The 17932-nt window shown below is 38.2% G+C and overlaps 1 protein-coding gene across 7 annotated transcripts in view; it reads right to left on the bottom strand.

The window, feature by feature from the left end:
- Srgap1 (SLIT-ROBO Rho GTPase activating protein 1) overlaps positions 1–17932 on the bottom strand; it is a 308189-nt gene that overhangs the window by 175006 nt on the left and 115251 nt on the right. The window contains exon 2 of one of the 7 annotated variants that reach the window (XM_087192364.1): positions 1438–1505. The exons of the other annotated variants lie outside the window; for them this stretch is intronic. The gene's annotated coding sequence lies outside the window, so the exon portion shown is untranslated. The remainder of the gene's footprint in view (positions 1–1437; positions 1506–17932) is intronic. 7 annotated transcript variants of the gene reach the window in all.

Below are 17932 nucleotides of genomic sequence, written 5' to 3'. Positions count from 1 at the left end.
GCAAATACAGCAGGAAAAAAACATAATTGGTTTTCTCTCACCACCAAGAGATTAATATTGATACAATTTGTTGTATACCTTTCCAATATCTTTCTAATGTGCAGGGCTCTAGGTTATACCCAATTTGAGTTTCCAACTCCTAACCTATTCATACACTGTCTTGGGTGTGGAAGGTACAAGCCTACTGGTGTACATAGGTTAAAAATCCCAGAGCACCAATAACCACCATCACAGATCCTCTTCTAAGGGGCTGCCCTCTAATCTTTAAACAGTCCCAAACTATTCATGTCAACAGCCCTCCTGGGGAGAGGAGAAAACTAAGATTCAGAAAGGTTAGGCAACTCTAGTCCAAGGCCAAGAAACATTAAGTGACAGAGCTAGGTTTTAAGCCATCTTTGTATGGCTCCAAAGCCTATATTTTCTCCCCTTCTACCAGCCCAAAGTTAAGAAACATTACAGATTTTGCATCTGAAAACAATTAAAAGACTGCAACTGTTCAAGCTTCTTATTTTGGGAGCAAAGTCATATGGTTCTTTTTAAAAAAATGAGTCCATGTCACACAGTAAGAGGGGTATGCATGGGCTGAGACTCACATGCAGTTAAGATAAATAAAGACACTATTATTTTAATATAGTTAACCCTCTACTATGAAATGTTTAAATTTAGAGTTTGTTGGAGCTTTAGGTAAAATAAATACACCCTCAACCCATCCGCATGTAATCACTAGTGAGCTATTCTGGGGGTATAATTTAAGAGGAAAACCCCACAATGTAACTAGAGAGTTAGGCCTCAATGTACAGCACAGAATAGCGCTTTTCCTGGGGTTTTAGGAGCCCTGCCTCTTGGGCTACTGGGAAGAATACACTGGAAATCCACAGACCTAGCTGAGACCCAGCTTTGCTACTAAATGTCTAAGTGACAATGGACAAGCTACTGGCCCTCTTCAGAACCCAAGTTACTCATCCTTAAAGCTAGCATAACAAATATCTACCCCTGTGAACTCACACAAAGGTGTTAATGTGTGTGAAAGATTCATACATTCTCATGAATGAATGATAGGAAAGGCTTACACAAAGGGCTTAGAAAATTTAAACTTCCACTGAAATATATGATATCTAATAAGAGTAAAAACAACTACAATAATATATTGCTGTAGCTAAATTTGACTGAATATAAATTATATCAGATATTACTTGATTTTATATGAATTAACTCATTTCTCACATCAATCCTATTAGGAAAATATTATTGCTATCTCAGTTTTACAGATGAGTAAACAGTCAAAAAGAGGTTAAGAATTCTGTATTGCAAACATGTACTAATAGAAATAATTTAAATTTTAAAATAAAGAGGTTAAGAAATTGGCCATGGTCACTTGGTTAGAAGGTGACAGGCTTTTAAGTCAGGCAGTCTAGCTGCAGTCTGCTTTTTACCTACATGAAATGGAGGTTTCTAGAATCCATTGCTTCCTCCTTTTGAACCTCCAATAGCACCTGCTCCAGCCTCTGGGGGAAAGAAATTAATAACAAAATACATTTTATTCTCTCAGCAACTTCTGCTGTTTCTAATTACCTGATTTTCTTTGTGCAACAAACAAAACAAGAAAAATAACCTTGAAGCTCTTCTCACAAACCTGTTGATTAGGAAATGATTTTTGTATGTTTCAGCAATGCCATATTTAGCCATACCAGATGATCTCAGAAGAAAAATTTAAAAGGGTTTATAATTCTTTTCAAATACTGAACACATCTATTTTAAAGAAGGCTCTCATTGAAAATTTCCTCCACAGTCCTGAAAAATTATACCTTGCTTTTAAAAACAACACCTGCTAACATAAAATTTCAGTTCCAAGGAAAACTTTTTAAAAATACTGTAATAATATGCCATGGAGCTGAAATTTAAAATAGATAGCACTCATATTTAAAAGAAATTCATTAATCTACTGAACAATTCATGCTCTCTTGGCTCTTCTATCTTAATTAGTGGTTTTTGTGGAGTTAAATATTATACACTATGGACATTGGTCTGTGGTTGTTGCTGAAAATATTCCTCCCTACATTTTTATTTTCTCTGCAAGGCATTATACCCAAATGACAGGCTCCAACTATGGATGAGCACCCTCAAAAAGTAAGCAGACAAAATAGAATGTGAGCCACAAATGTAGGCCACATAGTAACTAAAAAATTTCTAGTAACTACATTAAAGCAAGTAAAAGAAAAAAATAAGACTAACTTTAATACATTAACAACGTATTAAAATCCTATAATTTCTACCTGTAATCAATATTTAAAAATTCATAATAAGATACTTTTGTGATTGCTTATACGAGTCTTCAAAAATCTGTTGTATATTTTACCCTGACAGCACATTTCAGCTTGTTCTTGTCTCCTTTTAAGTCCTGGAGAGCCATATAAACTAACTAGTAGCTGTCACAGAGGAGAGTGTGGTTCTATGGAGAGTAAAATGAGGATGAGAAAATCGGCCAGTTTCGCACTTCCAATCACCAACACACTGGTCAAGGGAAAAATGATAATGGGTTGGCAGTCCTATACTGTGTAAGAGGTAGACAATGTTTGAGTATAAAAGTCTCCTTTGACTAGAATTTAAATAACAACCTAAATTGTAAACAGAGGACATTCTCACTGGAAAATGTAAGGCATATATCAGAATCCCTTCAGTATGTAGTCTGAAAAGGAACACTTAATATTACATTATAATTCTACATTTGGAAAAACGATATAGATACACATGGTTTTCCATATCTACATAATAATGATGAATACAATCTTGATAAGTGTTATACCCAATGGGATCACAGAAACCGAAGGAGCTGGAGAGAATGTGAGACAAGCACAGTGGTAGACAGGAGGTTGCAGCAAACCTCCAGGAGCAGCAGCAAAATTAAAACTGAAGCCCATATCAATCAATTTACTACTTTCCTTTCTTCTCCTTTCCTACCTTCCCTGTCTCAATTGATTGAGATCTATCTTTGGATGTCTCTTTCCCTGAAAAGTTTTATCCAATCATTCATCTAAAACATACCCAACCCTGGAGGATGTAGCTCAGTGGTAGAGCATGTCATGTTCTTTGGATTCAAGGAGGCATGGGTTCAGTCTCTAGCATCAAAAAGAAAATAAACCCAGCAGCCCACAATCTCCACCAGACTATCCCTTTACTATGGCTATCTGCCTTCTCTGAACTTGTCACTCCCTTACAGTAACATCTACTTCTAGGTTAACCAGCTATTTCTCCCCCTGGATGGAAGGTTCCTGATCATAGGTAATTTGTTTTATTCACTGTGGAATCCTAGTACCCACATTCACACAAAGCAGGGCATTAACAGGTTTTCAATAAATTCATTTATTTAACAATACTAGGCATCTACCATCCATTCATTAACAGGCAGTATGACAGATACAAAGGGGCACCCTCAAACTTGGGCAAAATGAAGGCTCTCAACTCACACTCCCCGAGGGTCAAGGGGATGTGGGCCTCATGCTCTAAAGATACAGGTGTCCCTTGGTATCCATGGGGGAGGGGTTCCAGGACCTCCTTCACAGATATAAAAATCCAAGGGTGCTTAATTCTGTTGCATATATCCAATGAACCAAATATAACCATACAACCAATGAATATCCTTCCATCCACTTTGAATCATTTCTAGATTACTAATAAATGCCTAATACAATGTACGTGCTATATAAATAGTTGTTATACTCTATTGTTTAAGAAACAATGACAAGAAAGAGTTTGTAGTTGTTCAGAACAAATACAATTCCTTTTCCTGTTTTATCTGTGGTTGGTTGAATACACAGAATCCGTGACACAGAAGGCCAACTATACACAATTTGGAATTTCCCTGTCAGTACAGCTGGGCCGTGATTCCAGATACACTAAGTCTCTGAGTAGTGAGGGACAGAATAGGAAGTGAAAAAAGAAAGGGGCAAGGCTTCTAGTTCCAACTGAGTCTGTAGCCTGGTCCCTGACAATGTCAGGGGCGGATCTAGGCACATAAGGCATGGTTTATGTCTTGAGTAATGCTGGTGACAGTGTGCTTTAACTACAGAAATGCTCTCTGCCTACACTGTAAAATGTGGCCATTAAGCAGTTGGGCTGAGGTAGGTAGGTGTAGCTGAGGAACTGACAATTCTAATTTTTGTATCTAATTTTAATTAAAGTTAAATTTAACCACCCACATGTGGCTAATGTCAACTGCCTTAGATGGCACAAATCCAGTGGAAAAGAAATTCAGTTATTAGAGAACAAGTTTGTAATTGCTTCCTATTGCTAGTGTAACAAATTACCAAAAACTTAGTGGCTTAAAACAACATGAGCAGGGCAACCCACTTTCCAGTCCCCCTCCGTTTCTCTTAGGCAGAAGCTTTTTTTCTTGAAATAAATTTTTCCTACTCTTAACCTCCGTTCTTCCTAGAATTCATTCTTCGATTTTAGAAAACACGAACTAGTAGGTTTGGGAGCTACATTTCTTCCCCCTGTATCATTCTGGAGGTCTTCCACCAAGATTGCTGGTCGGAGACTGAAAGCTATATGGCTACCATGATGACAATGCCTGGCACCTATCGAAGGCCTTTAGATAGACCCTCTGTAGAGTAACTCTAACTGCTGATGACAACTACGACCCTCTCCAGCTGGAAGTAGCCAGAACGGTCCTCGCCTTTTGCCCCACACAGGATTTAGAGGTACTTCTTCAGAGGGGGAATATTGCAGATAGGTAAGTTAATTAGATATCTTGTAGGCAGTTAGACAGGGCCAGCCCATGAGGAGCCAACATGGAGGACAGTGAAGACACATTCACTGAAGGCCAAAATAGTAAAAGAAGAGAAACTACCACACCCCTGTAAAATGAATAGCAGTAACTGATATTATAAATAGGTATCAATCATACCTATGGGTGGGGGGCCAAGGTCTTAACCCAGACTTTCTAGGAAACATCCCTGACCCACCCTTACTGAAAGTCCTTGTATGCTTGCTACATGACTTGCTCCCCCATTTGACCCCCATTTAATCAATATTACCTGGGTGACTTTACTTGTAATCTTATTGGTTGGTCATGGTTTTGCCCCACCTCATGTCCACCTTGTAAATTTCCATTGGGTCTTATAGTTTTCTCCCACTTTGTACCCTCCTCACCACATGGCTTTGCTGTATAAAACATCTTTGAAAAGTGGAGTGGGCAACCCACTTTCTGGTCCTCCTTCTGTCTCTCTTAGGCAGAAGCTTTCTTTCTCCCAATAAATTTTTCCTACTCTTGATTTTTTTGTTGTTTTGGTACCAGGGATCGAACTCAGGACCTTGCTCTGTCAAAGTGGGGGGTGGAACCACTGAGCTAAATCCCCGGCTTTTCCTACTCTTAAAACAAAAAAACAAAAAAACAGAAACAAAAACAAAAATGTGAGCATACTCTGTTCAGTTCTGGATGCCAGAAGTCCACTTCAGTCTTAAGGGGCTTACACTAAGGTGCTAGCAGAGGATGTAAGGGAGAATCCATTCTTACCTTTTTCAATTTCTACAGCCTGCTAACATTCTTTGGTTCTTCACTGGAAACACAGTCTAACCTTTGTTTCTGTTGTCACATTGCCATCTTCTTTCCCATTTACTTTTTGCATTCCTCTCATAAGAATCTTTGTGATTACATTGGGTCCACCCAGGTGATCAAGGATAAGCTGCTCACTTCAAGATCCTTAATCATAGCTGCATGAGATTCATTCTGGGGACTTGAATATGGGCATGGTTAAGGGGCTATTACACAGCCCATCACAGGTTACTGAGCACAATCAGATGAGGAGACTGACAGGTCGAGAGAGAGCACGCAAAAAGATCACTCTGGTGGCAGAGTGACTGGAGGAGAGCCTGACCAGAGGCAGGGAAACCAATGAAGTAGCTCAGTGAAAGGAAAGATCAGAAGCAAAAGAGAAAAAAAGCCTAAAACCAGGTTGCAGCAGTGGGCAAGGAGGAAAAAGAACAAAGATGAGAAGTATTAAGGAGGTAGAATCCACAAAACCTCTGGAGAGTGTTGGTGGGAAGAACAAGTAGAATAAGAATTTTAATGCTCACCTGGAGGAATTCCAGTCAGTGTTTTAGAATGCTTGTGAAAGTTTCCTTTTGATATTATCTTAAATGATTCCACTCAGAGATCACAACATGAGAGCATTTTCCAGAACATGAGTGTTAGAAAAAGTTGGACTATAATGTGGACACTATGTGAAGCTTTTCACCTCATGTTCAAAGATGTAGATGTGATATACTCAACAAGGTGCCAAGAGGGTCAGCCTGGCCTCCAACTCACTTTTTAAAAAGGCATGACTATTGGATAATGGGAGTTTTAAAAGTCATAAGGCAAAGAAAAGGCTTAGAAGTTTCAAGGGCAGTAGGTAAATCTGATGGATTCATTTGAGTATGGTATAGTGAGTAACCCTGTGGACTCTTATATCTTAATGACCTGAGTTCAAATACTGCCTTTGCCATTTTGATAGTAAGGTGACTCTTGAGGAACTTAATTCTCTCAAGACTACTTCTTCATTTTAAAATGAAAGATAGTAATACATATTGTAGGATTGTTGTAAGAATTAAATGATATCTCATTTAATGCTAAATACAATATAAATTATGAATACAAATCAATTAAAAGCCTCATTTGGAAGAATCATAATCACAAAAATATACTATTTATTATTAATAAATTTAATACGCCTGTCCTAAATAGTTGCTGGAAACCTACACAATTAGGGATTTCAAATACACAAAGAAACATATCAAAAAATTGTAAAAAAATACCTATGGATAATCTAGTATCATGGATTCTTAAATCTTCAAAATAAATGCCACCTGAATCGTATCTCTTTAGTTTGTATTCTAGCTTTAATATGCACTGGTGGAGGTGAACCTTCTGGGCCACTGTACCACTGCCTCCAGTGTGGAGGAGCAGAGGCACCCCCAGTGCAGAGGAGGAGAGTTCGGCAGGCTGTAGCAGCATCCAATCCCTCACCCTCGATTGAAATGACAAGGCATGTAAACAAGTCTCAAAACCAGACTCCCAGATCACCTAAAGCAACACCAAAGTGAAAAGAGATGGAACAATCTGATACTCAACAACCTGGACTCCCTGAACTGTCAACAAAAGAGGATCTGGAAAAAATGAACTCAGAAATAATTTCTCAGATAATAGCAGAGATTGTGCCCATAGTGCAAGACATGATTAATAAATCTAGAGAGGACACAGATAAAAAAATAGAGGAGCTGAGGAACATGATGGAATCCCAACATAGGAAACAAATGGAACTCATAAAACATATGCAAACTGATTTCCAGGAGATTAAAAACTCCATTGAAAGTTTACACGGCAGAATGAGCCAATGTGAGGACAGAATTTCAGATATGGAAGATAAGATTGCAATTAGTGACCAGGAAAAGAAAAATTTCTTTAAAACTGTAAGGGACCACAAGAAATACATCCAGCAGCTGCTAGAGGATGCAAATAAGAATAACATAACACTGATTGGAGACAATGAAGGAACAGGAGAGAGTGGAGATGATATAAAAAAAACTTCACAGAAGTGATGGCAGAAACTTCCTGAGCAGGGGAAAAGAACTTCTCATACACATAAGTAAGGCATATAGGACTTCAACTAGCGTTGATCAAAAAAAAAACAACAAAAAAAAACTACACATAGGCATATAGTAGTTAAGATTCCAGAAAACCAAAACAACAAAATTATACAAGCAGTGAGAGAAAAGAAACAAATCACATACAAAGGAAAGCCTCTCAGAATCACAGCAGACTTCTCAACACAAACCCTCAAGGCAAGAAGACCTTGGAGTGAGATACTGCAAGCCCTAAAGGAAAACAGCCTCCAACCCAGATTGATATACTGTGCAAAACTATCTTTCAAAACTGATGGAGAAATGAGATACTTTCATGACAAACAGCACCTTAGAAACTTCATGAATAACAAATGAGCACTCCAAAAAATTTTAGACAATATCCTAGGAAAAGAAAACAAGGATCACAACCTCAGGAAGCCCAGCAGAATGAATCCATCGAGCATGACAAGAAATTAAATGCAAAGGGGGAGAATCCAATAGAAAAAAAGTCATGACAATGATAAGTCAATACGTTTCAGTTATAACCATCAACGTTAATGGTCTCAATTCACCAATCAAAAGAAACAGACTGGCAGAATGGCACACCAAGAAGCAAGACCCAACAATAGGTTGCATACAAGAAACACACTTAATTCAAAATGAAACTCATACACTGAAAGTTAAAGGGTGGAAAACAATAATCCATGTGACAGGAACCCAAAAAAAAGCAGGAGTAGCTATCTTCGTTGCAGATCAAGTGGATTTCAAACCAACACTGATTAAGAGAAACAAAGAAGGACACTATATCCTTGGAAAGGGAACAATCCAAGAGGAAGACATGACAATGATAAACATATATGCACCAAACACTAGAGCACCCAACTATATAAAACAAATACTAATGGACATGAAAAGTCAAATAAGCACTAATACAAGAGTAGTGGGGGACCTCAACACCCCACTGTCACAAATAGATAGATCAACTAGACAAAAAATAAGTAATGAAATACTAGAACTCAATCGAACTCTTGAAGAAATGAACTTAACAGATGTTTACAGAATCTTCCACCCCACAAAATCAGAATACACATTCTTCTCAGCTGCACATGGGTCATTCTCAAAAATAGACCACATACTCACACATAGAACATGTTTAAGTAAGTGCAAAGGAATTGAAGTTATCCCCTCTATATTATCAGACCATAGTGCAATGAAATTGGAGATCCATAGCAAAAGAAACTCAAAAAATCTCATAAACACGTGGAAATTGAACAACACACTTCTGAATAACCAATGGGTCACAGAGGAAATTAAAGAAGAAATCAGACAGTTCCTTCAATTAAATGAAAATGACAATACAACAAATCAGAATCTATGAGACACAATAAAAGCAGTCCTATCAGGGAAATTTATAGCAGCGAGTACTCATATTAGGAAAACAGACTGAGCACAATTAAACAACCTGATACTGAACCTCAAGCTTCTAGAAAAAGAAGAGCAGAACAAATCCAAAGCTCATACAAGGGAGGAAATAGTAAAGATCAGAGCATAAAACAATGCAATAGAGACTAAGAGAACAATACAAAAAAATCAATGAAGCCAAGAGTTGGTTCTTTGAAAGAATCAACAAAATTGACAAACCCTTAGCCAACCTTAGCAGAAAAAGGAAAGAAAAGGCCCAAATCCATGCAATTAGGCATGAAAAGGGTGAAATTACAACGGTCCCAGCAGAAATCCAGAGGATCATCAATACCTACTTTGATAACCTATACACCAGAAGAAATGGACAGATTCCTAGATATGTGTGCATTACCAAAGTTGAACGAAGAAGACTAAAAATTCTAAACAACCCAATACCAATGAATGAAATTGAAAATATAATTCAAAACTTACCAACTAAGAAAAGCCCGGGTCCTGATGGCTTCACTGCTGAATTCTAAAAGACAGTTAGAGAGGAACTACTGCCACTACTCTTTAAACTCTTCGGTGAAATTGAAAGGGAAGCAATACTCCCAAATCCATTCCTGGAAGCAAACATCACCTTGATCCCCAAAGCAGAGAAAGACCCAACTGAAAAAGAGAACTATAGGTCAATCTCACTAATGAACATAGATGCAAAAATTCTTAATAAGATACTGGCAAATAGAATGCAGAAGATCATCAAGAAGATCATACACCCTAACCAAGTGGGATTCATCCCAGTAATGCAGGGATGGTTCAACATACGCAAATCAATCAATGTAATACACTATATCAATACAGCCAAGGACAAAATATACGGTCATCTCAATAGATGCAGAAAAAGCATTTGACAAAATCCAACATGCATTTATGATAAAAACCCTACAAAAAATTGGAATAGATGGTTTCTACCTCAATCTCATAAAAGCCATCTATGCAAAACCAACAGCCACTATCATACTAAATGGTCAAAAACTGAAATCCTTCACACTAAAATCAGGAACCAGACAAGCATGTCCACTTCACTATTCCTGTTCAATACAGTTTTGGAAACATTAGTCACGGCAATTAGACAAGAGAAAGAAATAAAAGGAGTAAAGATAGGAAATGAAGAAGTCAAATTGTCATTATTTGCAGATGACATGATACTCTATATAGAAGACCCCAAGAACTCCACCAAAAGTCTTCTAGAATTAATAACCAAATTCAGTCAAGTAGCTGGATACAAGGTCAACAGACAAAAATGAATAGCTTTCCTTTACACAAACAACATACTCACTGAGAGAGAAACAGGGCAAACAGTTCCTTTTACAATAGCATCCAAGAAAATGAAATACCTAGGAATCAACCTAACAAAAGAAATCAAAGACCTCTTCTATGAAAACTAAACCACTCTGAAAAGAGAGATTGAAGATGATATCAGAAAATGGAAAGACATGCCTTGCTCCTGGGTAGGAAGGATCAACACAGTGAAAATGGCCGTACATCCAAAACTGCTATATAGATTCAATGCAATCCCAATTGAAATCCCAGCAGCATACTTCATGGACCTTGAGAAAACAATCCAAAAATTCATTTGGAACAAGAAGAGACCTAGAATAACAAAAGCAATTGTAGGTAACAGAGACATGGCAGGGGGTATCACAATCCCCAACTTGAAACTATACTACAAAGCTACTGTGATAAAAACAGCATAGTACTGGTAAAGAAACAGACCTGAGGACCAGTGGAACAGATCAGAAGATGCAGAAACAACTCCAGACACACTCAGCCACCTCATCTTTGACAAAGGAGCCAAATACCCTCACTGGAGGAAAGATAGCCTCTTTAATAAATGGTGCTGGAATAACTGGGTTTCAACTTGCCAAAGATTAAAACTAGACCTATATCTCTCACCATGCATTAAACTAAAATCAAAATGGATTAAAGCTCCAAATATTAAAACAGAAACGCTGAACTGGCTGGAACAGAGGTTAGGTAGAACTCTTGAAGACATTAGTGTAGGAAAAGATTTTATGAACAAAACCTCAGTTGCCTCTGAACTAGCAAAATATAATCAATAACTGGGATCTCTTCTTATTAAAAAGCTTCTTGCACAGCAAGAGAAACCACCAACAGTGTAAAGAAACAACCCACAATGTGGGAAAAAATTTTCACCTGCTGTTCCTCACACAAAGGTCTACTATCTAGAATCTATAAAAAACTTTAAAAAATCACACTTTGCAAATTTAAAGACCCAATCCAAAAATGGGCATCTGAAATGAACAGACATTTCTCAAAGAAGTAGAAATAGCAAATAAACATATGAAAAAATGTTCAACATATGTGGTCATTCTAGAAATGCAAATGAAAACAACGCTGAGATTCCACGTCCCCCCAGAAAGAATGGCTGCTATCGTGAAATCAACCAAGAACAAATGCTGGTGGGGCTGTGGGGAAAGAGGAACACTGCTCCACTGCTGGTGGGAGTGTAGACTGGTGCAACCACTGAGGAAATCAGTATGGAGATACCTCAAAGAACTAGGACTGGAAGTCTCATTTGACCCCGCTATTCCACTGCTGGGGATCTTCCCCAAAGAATTAAAAGAATCATACCACAGTGATATATGTGCACCCATGTTCATAGCGGCACAATTTGTAATAGCTAAAACTTGGAAGCAGCCCAATTGCCCATCAACTAGAGACTGGATAAAAAAAAAAAAAGTGTGTTTTTTTTTAACAAAATTGATTACTATGCAGCCATAAAAAATGAAAAATTATAGGCATTTATAGTTAAATGGATGCACATTGAAGCAATATTCTTAAGTGACATAAATAGGACACACGTGCATAAATACCAAATAGTTTCTCTAGCATGAGAAACTGAAAGTGTAAATAAGGACTAAAAGGTATAACAGATAATGTGAAATAGGAAGAAAAAAGGCGAAGGGGAAGGGGAAGTGGGAGGGGTAGGGGAAAGGAAAGAAGGGAATGGAATTAATATGAGAAAATGAAAAAATGGAAACAAAGTCTTTGTAAACAGGGAGGGATGGAGGGGTTGAAGGGAGGGCAGGGGAAGATGAAAAAAATAAGACCCAAGAGAGATTACGTAAAGGTGCAAATTTCCAAAGATGAATGTCATTATACTGTATACCTAAAATGTACCAATAAAATTAATTTAAAAATCTAAAAAAAAGTATGCATTGGGCTTCACTACTATTTAAAGAAACATAGTAAAAGTAACCCCAAATTTAATCAACCTTCCTGGCATCAATACTGAATTAGAAAAAAGAAAAATGCATAGGTTTCTTCAATTTATAAGCTAGGTATATCCTTGAAGGAATATTTATATTCCAATCAAATTTTGAGAATTAGAACTTAATTTCCAGATAATAAATTCGGAGATGTATTTCTCTGGAAACATTCAATAACAGTTTTTTTAAAAAGACCCAGCCATAGATTTAGGATAGACGGTTATTGTGACTTCCTGGCACAGATGATTTTAAACAAATTACTGCACATTAAATTTGGGGTCTTCCTATCAAGATTATGTTTTGACCGAAATGGCAGAGTAACCCCATTTTTTAGTAATGAGAAAACATCCTGTCCTGTAATTAACAAACTGGAAGATGGTCTACTTTAAATAGATACCTTCCTGGGGCAAGATACTTCACTTACATAAAAGATACCAATTACCCAACTTCAATAGGTGCTTTGGATAAATGAGCCAAGTTTATGAATAGACATGCCATTGATAAGATGCATATGGAAAGAAGAGAACAGTGGGAAAGTTGGAGCTTAAATGTAAAAAATTATCAAATATCGGGCTGGGGATTTAGCTCAGTGGTTCTGGTGCCTGCCTTGCAAGCACAAGTTCCTGAGTTCAAGCCTCGGTACCAAAAAAAAAAATTACCAAATATCAGCACTCTGTTAATAAGGCCTTTAGTGAGATGCGGTGTTGATATTTACGAATGGATTCAAATTCATAGATGATGTTGTTAATGTTGTTGTTTTTAAATAGCACTTAGAGCCAGATGTGGTGAGGCACACTTGTAATCCCAGCACTTGGGAGGCTCAGGCAGAAGGACTGCCGCAAGTTTGAGGCCAGCCTGGGCTACATAGAGCGTTCAAGGCCAGCGTGAAGTGCACAGTAAGATCCTGTCTCCAAAAAAAAAAAAAAAACCCAAAAAAATAGTACTCAGAGAAAGCAGGTAAATAACTTAGTACACAGGTTGCCTGAAGTAATCTTCACTACCCACAAACAGTGTGTTTAAAATGGTATCTTCTAGTGTTACTTCGCTTTATTAAACACTCTAGTGAGGTTGGTCATAGAATCAAGTCATTCAATAAGGATGATCCATCATAGTTAATGGTCACTACATCCTGAAATGCCTCAGGGACAATTCTGTAATTAGGAGCAAGTGTGGGATGCAGCCTTGTAGTGAGGAGGTGCTAATTCTGAAGTGTGCTGGGGAATGAGAAGAAAGGATGCACACAAGGGGATAGCTGAGCATGTCTACAGTGGGGAGGAGGCATTCAGGCCGGGAGAAGCATAAATTCTGGGGCCTATAGGTACTTATAATATAATCGGGTGCCAGGGTATTTTCTTGAAGTTGCTACTCATCCCCTATCAAGGTGTAGAGAAAAATTTTGTAACATTTTGTGGAAACTCAGCCCCTTTATGTTAATGCTGTTCTGGTGTAAATCTGGAGCCAGAGAAGCAGCTAGCTTCAAAGATTTTGAATGGTTACTCAGAGATTCTGCACTCTCTCTCTGAGACTGCCACTCTCAATGCTGGGCATGCCAAGCACCCTAGGGTCCTCTGCCCCTTGTCCTCCTTGCACTTCACATCAGCCGCTGTGTTTATTATTGGGAACCCAAAAAGGCATGTAGAAGGGAGATGAAGGTCTGAGCAAGAAATCATTTCTAGAGGTTTTTTTGGTATCACTCATCTTATTGAAGAGTAAATCAGAAGCGGGGGTGGGGGTGGGGGGTGGTAGAATCATTTTCCAAGAGGAAAACTGACGAGATGAAAGAAAAAGAACACATCAAGAAGCAACTAGACAAGTAACAAAGACAAGCAGACGGGTGCTGCAGCCCTGTCTCTATCTGCCCATATGTTTTATCTCACACCCATATGTTCACTCTCAGTTCCCATATGGTTTTTTCTTTCTCAATATGAAATTGGGAGTGGGATGGGGGCAGGAACTTGCACACACTTTGTTTCTGTGAAAGTTGCTGCCGAGTCTGAGACTCCTAGAACAAGGTAGATAGGCAAGGTGCTTTAAAGGAGGTCCCTGTCAGGCTGTGCTATGTCCTGGACTGGAGTCCTTCTTCCCGTGTTGCTGCAAGGGCAGGTATTTCCAGATGTCCTATCATAGCACAAATGTGGGTTCTCTGTACAGCTGTGGGCATTTGTTCCTGTTGACGGTGGTCTCCTGCCAGAGGCCTCAAACTGAGCAACAGACTTACATGTGTGTTTGCCAAGGACAAAGAAATCCAGAAAGGTCACTGGCACCAACTCACCCAATGTCCCATTCCTTGCTTGGACCAGTGGGTTATGACGAGAAGCCCAGCCTATCAGTCCAGTAGGTAGAAGCCTGTGATTCATTATCCTCAGTGATAATGGGATCCAATAACATATTATACCTTCAAATGTTCACAGCAGCATTATTCAACATAACCAAGTGAAAACAACTCACATGCCCATCAAGTAATGAATGCATAAGTAAAATGTACGTCTAAATGGTAGAATAATGTTCAGAAATAAAAAGGAATGAAGTACTGCTTCATGCTACAATAGGATGAAGCTTGAAAACATCATGCTAAGCAAAAGAAGCAAGACACAGGAGAACAAATATGATTCTATTCATATGACATGTTCAAAGCAAGAAAATCTATAAAGACATGAAGATTCCTGGTTGCTTACAGCTGAGAAAAAGGGATAATGGGGAATGGCACTAATGGGTATAGAGTTTTTTGGGGAGGTGATAAAAAGCTTTGAAAATTGATTGATGTGCAACTGCACATCACTGAATATTCTGAAAACCACTGAATTTGGCATGGTTCAGATAAGTGTCCCCAACCAGTCTGTGGTGCAACTAGGAAGTGCTGGGACCTTTACAAAGTGAGGCCTAGTGGGAGGAAGGTGGATCACCAGGTCTTCACACCCTTGAAGAGGATTTGGGGACCCTGGTCCTTTCTCTTTGCTGGTGAGCAGCTTCCTCTGTTCTGTGCTCCTGTCACGATGTACTATGCCACCATAAGGCCAGATGAAATGGAGACAAATGACTATGGACTGGATCATCTGAAACCATGAGTCAAATAAAACTTTCCTCCTATAAGCTGATTATTTCAGGTATTTTGTCACAGCGACGGAAAGATGACTAACCTAGAATTGTACACTGGAAATGGTGAAATGTCTGGTATGTAGATTAAATCGCAATGAAAAATGTTACCCCCCAAAATCATGCCTTGTTTATTAATCCTCAAAGGGCAAATACATCTTACCAATTATAGAAGCTTGCCCATCACCTGGAGTCATATGGGGAAAGTTCCCTTATATTTTGTTGTATTAAGAGATAATACTGAAAAAATAATTTTCTTGTTTCTCATTCAGTATATTTCTTGCATGGGCTTCTCTACTATTCATCACTAAGCATCTTGACCCTGTTTTTTTCTTTTTAAATGAGTTTATACTATTGGGAACTGGCTTCTTCATAACTCTGGTTTTGACCAGCCCTAATGCCACCCTGTACAATTTATGTATCTACAAGTTCTACCTAGATCCTATACCATGGACCAAATCATACTGATACTTAATACTGTGAAAAATGACCTAAAGTTTTGTCCTGTTAAGATCTAAAAATATCATACTAGACTAGATCCTTGTCCTCTATGATCTTCCTAATTAGAGTAATGTCTCCCTGTGACTCTTCCACCCACTTTCATCTGGCTGTCCATGAGGGCCTACACTGAGCTTGCTGTAGTTGAAATTAATGTTCTTGTGTCTTCTCCCTAAATTCTGAACTCTGGGAAGACAGGAACTATCTCTAAATCACCTGTACACCTTCTACTGCCTGACACACAGTATAACTGAGCAAATGCGTGTTAGACTGGCATGGCTGTGCCTCTTGCTGTTCACGAATGACGTATGACCAGCAACAAAAAGCAAGCTACTTATATTCATAAATATGTCATGGAATCAACTGAATAAACCTCATAAACAAAGAACTTTATTATTTTACTTTTTCTGAACTTTTAGAAATAATAAATCTGAATTTACCTTTGACAAAACCTTCCAGGAAAGTCCTACAGCCTGTCAACTCATCTTGACACTTCTATCTTTTCCATATCCCACACCCATAAGTGGCCCCTGAGGCTAGCACAGTGCCTAGCAAATAGTATGTGCTCAATAAAACTTGTTAAATAAACTGCATAATAAAAACTGGGTTTCGGACTGATCAACATTAGGTGCTGCAATCTTTAAAATTCACTTATTTTTCAGATACTTCCTTGAAAACACTGGTTTTTACTATAACTCTATTTAGTAAAGCAGGAAAGTGTCCCTTTCAGTTTTTGTTACCTACATTCCATTCTGAAAACACAAGCCAAGGGGGATCCTTTTAAACAGAAACTAAGGCCATGTCATTCCTTTACTCAAAACCCACAGGATCCTGGGTAGAAGTCAAGACTGGCATTTATGCTGACCTTCCTCTGCTGCTCCCCATCCTCTTCCCTACACAGTAACATTCCAGACATGCTCGGACCTCAGAGCCTTTGCACCACTGTTTCCAAGACATCCCAACAGCTTTCCTCTTCCCTTCCGAACATCTCAGCTCAGACTTTCCCTTTTCAATAAGACCTGCTCATCACATCTAAAAACTCACCAGCTCTTGTGATCACAGAAATTCTCTATCCCTCCCCTCTTCACTGTCTCCATCTGCCATGTATTTCTCTCATTACCTGTTTATTGTCTATTCTACTCCTCCGGAACATAATCCCATGAGGGTAAGAATACGTGTTTTGTTCACTGCTCTGCCACATGGTAAACACTCAGTAAATAACTGCTGAATGAATGAATTAATACATATTATTCAACCATGGAAGTATTCTAATATTCAAGAGAGAGGACTGATTAATTTCTTGGTTTATAATTAAAATTATTACAAAGCTTAATACATGCTGGTGAAACACCACACTACTTTCTTAGCAGTTTCCATTTCTTACAAAGCAAAGTTGCTTAAGAGTCATCATGTTATGCAAATGGGGCTAAGGACATCAGTGACTTGTCAAAGTCATGTTGCACAATCAGTGGCTCAGTCATAACAAATTCCCAAGCACATGTTCACTTTTGGATGGGGCCTTTCTGCAGACGCCAAGGGTCTTTTGCCTTGTTAGAAACAGAACACACAGTTCTTTAGGGCAGTGATTTATAGTCAGAGCTGTGTAGCTTCAGATGATTTTAAATAAGTGGGTGCAGGCATATGAATAGTCACCAAAAGAAAATAATTTACCAAGTGTTTTCTTTTTATCCCAAACTCAAATGTCCACAAGTACCTTGTTATTTTAATCAACTACAACTCAAGTTTTAGGCACTCTTTTTAAAAATTAAGAGCAGTTTACTTTTCTTTCGTTTTTTTGGGGGGAGGGTGGTTAAATTTCTTGAAACTATCAAAGAATAAGTATTATTTTACTTACACACACAACATAATAGAACAGAGAACAGAAGGAAGAAAATGTCTCAGCTTCCTGATTCTTGGCATGTCTTCTGTTTCTATGTATTTATCCATTTAATCTAGGTTATCTTATTTTTTTGGTGTACAATTCCTCATAATTCTTTCTTATAATTTTAAATTTCTGTAGAGCTGGCAATAATCTTCCCATTCTC

This window comes from Heterocephalus glaber, unplaced genomic scaffold (assembly GCF_053883595.1).
Source record: "Heterocephalus glaber isolate CG9 unplaced genomic scaffold, H.glaber_assembly_v1.0 deba00001569, whole genome shotgun sequence".
Lineage (NCBI taxonomy): Eukaryota > Metazoa > Chordata > Mammalia > Rodentia > Bathyergidae > Heterocephalus > Heterocephalus glaber.
Note: the sequence above shows the minus strand (reverse complement) of the source record. Positions and strands in the feature narration are given on the sequence as shown.